General features: G+C 30.7%; 1 long non-coding RNA gene across 1 annotated transcript; it reads right to left on the bottom strand.

Moving 5' to 3' along the window:
• Positions 1-222: 222 nt before the first annotated feature.
• LOC109340687 lies at positions 223-4,903 on the bottom strand. The gene is made up of 3 exons (XR_002106824.1): positions 4,687-4,903; positions 4,595-4,602; positions 223-233 (listed from the first exon to the last, which is right to left on the bottom strand). It is a non-coding gene; the product is annotated as an uncharacterized LOC109340687 (long non-coding RNA).
• Positions 4,904-5,179: the final 276 nt, after the last annotated feature.

Below are 5,179 nucleotides of genomic sequence, written 5' to 3'. Positions count from 1 at the left end.
GGTTGGTTTTCTATGTGGTTGGAAAATGATTCTGCTCTAGTGGTAGACATATTCAAGGGCAATGCTATTGCTCCTTGGAAGCTTATCAATAACTGGAATCTTTGCAGAAATTTATTATCATCTATGGATTGCATTGTGACACATATTTATAGGGAGGATAATAATTGTGCTGATAAACTTGCCAATTAGGGTCTCCATCATAAGATTTTTACTTTGTAGAACTTTGTTCCAAACTTTTTTTTGGAAGACTTTTCAAGAAATAGGTTGGGTTTTCCAAACTATAGGTTCACTTTATTGTAATGTTCTTGTTTTCATGTTTCTTCATTAATATATTTGGGGTGTATTTTATAAAAAAATAAATTTGAGTTATGTTATCAACAAAATTAATGAAATATTGTGCTGACTGGACTGTCCATATTGGAAAATAATATTTTTTATTGTCCATGTTAAAAAAGATAAAATCCCTTTTTTTCACAATGTGCTGCCAGTTTATCTTAGAATATTAGTTTGGTCCAGTGTTCTTCTCGTACCTCTTTTTAATAAATTTGATTTTTAAAAGATAAAATCCCTTTTACCCTCGTTCTTTGTAGGTCTACTTTCAAACTACATTCAGGCCTCCCGTTTGATCTGAGGGATTTTTCTTCACTATCATAATGTATATTCAGTTACAATCACACTTCCAATAACCCTAGATAGAAACTTCCTCCTTTAATCCGTTGAGTCACCAAGCTCGATTTGACCACTATCAACGCCTACAGGGATACCACATTGTTCGCTGAGTTACTTTTCAAACAAAATTGTGCGGGTATAGACTCTGAATTCGGCTCTATAATCCTTGACAGTAGTTCTCACAAACAACCTAAAACTAACTGTGGAAACTATACAATATTTTTCAACTGGATGAAAATGTTTAGAACATTGGAAAAGACTTTCTCTCTTTTCTCTCTTGTAAATGTATGCAAGAAAAACTTCTCAAAGATCAACAAGATAGCCTTGAAAATTAAGCATTATGAATCTTGAGTTTTTCTTTCTGTTCTTTTTATTGTTCATTAAAAGTGCGAAAACTTCTTTATTATTAAAAAACTGATTTGTCATGTTTCAAATAATAGTTTTTCTTCATAATTGATTGCAACTAACATTAATCGATTATAAGGCATGTTAATTGATTAACATGTTTCTTGTAAACAGTTTTTCAATGATAGCTTAATCAATTAATAACTTTCTTAATCGATTAATAAGTATAAATCCTATAAGGTTGGCTACTGTAATTCCTTTTAATCGATTATACCTTTCTTTATTTGATTAACAGATTTCAACTAGACTTAATCGATTATCAAATGAGTTAATCGATTAATATTGTTTGAAAATGGTTTTTCCTAACTATATGGTAAACACCCTATATGATGAAGGAACATGCAATATGATTTTTGAAATGATTAATTCCTTTATGCACAAAACCATGTATGCCTAATCCAAATGTATGACTCTTACTTATCATATATATATAGATATATGTAGATATGATGTCTGAACCTATATTATTTTCATTTTAGACTCTTTGTGAGACTTCCAACTTGGGTTTACCTAACCTAAACTCAATACTAGGCAAGCATGTTAGGATCCTAGAATATAAAAAAAAACCATAAGTTCTATGACGTTGACTTTGAGTTTTAGCCTAAAACATTACTGATTAATTTCTATAATTAATCCATTAATACTAATTACTTAATTAAAAGTGCTTTGAAAAACACGATGTTACAGTTTACGGGTCCACTAGCAAACTACATCCAAGCCTCCTGTTTGATCTGAGAGATTTTCTTTACTGTCAGAAATGTATATTCAGTTATAATCATACTTCCAATAACCCTAGACACAAATTTCCTCCTTGAATCCGTTGAGCCACCAAGCTCGGTTTGACTATTATCAATGCCTACTTGGATACCATACTGTTCGCACAATTTGGCCCCATCCGAAACTATCACTAGATTCAAGACTCTATGCCTTGTGAAGACAACTGATTCTCAAGATGTAATGATACCACACACCACGAGAATTATCCTCAAATAACAGAAAATTCGCCGAGTTACTTTTCGCAGAAAATTGTGGTGATATAGACTATGAATTCAGTTCTATAACCCTTGACAGAAGTTCTCACAAACAACCCTAAAACTAAATATGGAAACCATACAAGGTTTTTCAACTGAATGAAAATGTTTAGCACATTGGGAAAGACTTTCTCTCTTCTCTCTCTTTTCTCTCTTGTAAATGTATGCAAGAAAAACTTCTCAAAGATAAAAAAGATAGCCTTGAAAATTAAGCACTACGAATCTTGAGTTTTTCTTTCTTTCTATTTTTTTGCTGTTCATTGAAAGTACGAAAACTTCTCTATTAAAAACTGATTTGTTCTGTTTCAAATAATAGTTTTTGTTCATAATTGATTGCCAGTGACATTAATCGAATATAGGGCATGTTAATCGATTAACGTGTTTCTTGAAAACAATGTTTCAGTTATGCCTTAATCGATTAATAACTTGCTTAATCAATTAATAAGTAGAAATGTTGGAAGGTTAGCTACTGTAATTCATTTTAATCGATTATATCTTTCTTTAATCGATTAACGGATTTCAACAAGACTTAATCAATTATCAAATTAGCTAATCGATTAATATTGTTTGAAAATGGATTTTCCTAACTGTATGGTAAACACCCTATATGATGAAGGAACATCCAATATGATTTTTGAAATGATTAATTCCTTTATGCACAAAACCATGTATGCCTAATGCAAATGCATGAATCTTACTTATCATATATATATATATATATATATATATAGATATATGTAGATATGTTGTCTGAACCTATATTATTTTCATTTTAGACTTTTTGTGAGACTTCCATCTTGGGTTTACCTAACCTAAACTCAATACTAGGCAAGCATGTTAGGATCCTAGAATATAAAAACAATCATAAGTTCTATGACGTTGACTTTGAGTTTTCGGAATATTGTTTGTTGTGATGTCCAAGTCTTCAAGCTTCCACATATTACTTTGTCTTCATCAAAACTTAGTAGGTTGGTTAAAATGGCATCCATTGACTATTTGTCATTTCATAAGGCGATGATTGTGGGAAAATGCGACTAATGCAACTATTGAAAGATAATTTTGTGAGAGGTTTTGTTTTCCTTATCGAGAAATCGTTTCCTTAGCAAGATGCGAATCTGTTGAGAGGGTTAGTTCTCTCATTTTCGGTGTGTTCTTTTTATTTTGATTAAGTAAGAGAACTCGGTTTTACTCTTTATTCGCCATCTCGGCTTTGTTGAAATAAATTCCAACGCCGGTATAATGGTTTCAAGAATATTCCAGTTACAACTTACTTCTTAATAATCATGTGAATGAGTTATTCCTTCTCTGCCCCATCTCGGCTTTGTTTGGATTCTAACGCCAGTATAATGGTATCGAAGCAATCCCTTATTACATAATTATTAAGTACCTTTGAATACCATCTCGGTTTTGTGGAATAAATTCCAACACCGGTTTAATGGTATTCTAATGTACAAAAGTGATGAATAATTAATTGTTAGATATAAATAAATAAATAAAGAACAAAAGAATAATAAATTTAAGTGACATTTATTTATTTACTCCCTTTCGGGTTCGTTTTATTAACAAACCAAACTTCTTCCTTAAGGAAGGTTGGTATTAAAGAATAAATGAATTGCGGAAAGTAAATAACAATAAATAAAAGTTAGTAGGTTAGTTTCATCAGTTTTGTATATTAAAAGATGTTTTCAACAAATAAATTTATTGATAACACTTTACTATTTACAATTTACACCTCTTTCAATATTCAATTGTAGTATAGTATAGAGTTATATCGAACCACAAGGAATTGCCTAATAGAATGAATCATATGAACATGTCAATGCATAAATAATGGGTTAAACATATGGGTTTTTGTTTGATTTTTCACATAAACAATTAAACATGAAAAATAAACTAAATATTAACAATTTCTTGAGGAGACAAGATCATTTTGAATAAAGAATATATTTCTCAACTTCTTATGAGTTTGAACTACTTAGACAAGTTCTTATGTTTTAATTTGATTAACCCAAACACCAAGTTCTAAACTAAACAATATTACGTCCATAAAGAGACTAGGTTGTCACACCCTAGTCATTGGCGACTCTAATATTGATGTAGTAATGTAGTAATGAATATAAAATCTTAAGAAAAGTATGCTTAACTTGGCAAATAAACTAAGTAGTAAAACTACTTCTTAGTTTATTTGTTAAGTGTATGAGAAAAGTAATTTTATTGACATAAAATCATTTTTTAGGTGATCAATCTAGAAAGAACATTAAATATATCAAACATATTTATATCACCATTTGCCTAAAAATTTGATAATTACTGCATCATTATATACGCTAACTAACCAAGTACAATTATTACTATTATTATATTAAGCAAAACAGAAGTAGGGTACATATATTCATAATGTAACAACAATATCACATACTCACCAAACAACAAACTATCTAGAAATTTGAAGGCCCTCCTCTATTCTCTGACCACCAATTCCTCTCAACAAAATAGCCTATGCACAGAAAATGGAGCAAAGAAACTCATTTAAGAAATTGGTAATTAATATATCATTTCACCTAAAGCTAAAGTTGCTCACCTGTGCATTTTTATCAAGTGTTTTGCTAATATCAACCTCAGTTAGCCAAATGGGAAGGTCAAGTGTTGCAAACTTGTCTAGGATAGTTCTTACAAGGGGAAGGTTTGGTACTGTGAAGTGACTCTCTAAGCCAATTCCATCCATAAAGATACCATTATGTTGCAGTTCTCTTTGCCTTGAGATGTAGGCATCAACGGTGGAATTTACATCACTGCAGTTCTCGGTTGCATACCACTTGAGCTCATTTTCAAAGACAACAACATTGAATCTCTTCACAAACCAATTCTGTAAATGATATATAATTATAAGATTTTTTACTAGCATTTGAACATCATAATGGAATGAGGTTTATTGTGCTAATGTCTATGTTGTGAAAAATGGTTAGTTGGATATATTCAAACCTGATAAGGAAAATTACTAAGAATGAATGTTGTGGCTTGCTTTCGTTTCTGTCAAATGCAAAAGGAAACCAAGTTTAAACATTACTCATATT

Source organism: Lupinus angustifolius, unplaced genomic scaffold (assembly GCF_001865875.1).
Source record: "Lupinus angustifolius cultivar Tanjil unplaced genomic scaffold, LupAngTanjil_v1.0 Scaffold_230, whole genome shotgun sequence".
Classification (NCBI taxonomy): Eukaryota; Viridiplantae; Streptophyta; class Magnoliopsida; order Fabales; family Fabaceae; genus Lupinus; species Lupinus angustifolius.
The sequence above is the reverse complement of the archived record's forward strand: the minus strand, read 5'-3'. Positions and strand labels throughout refer to the sequence as shown.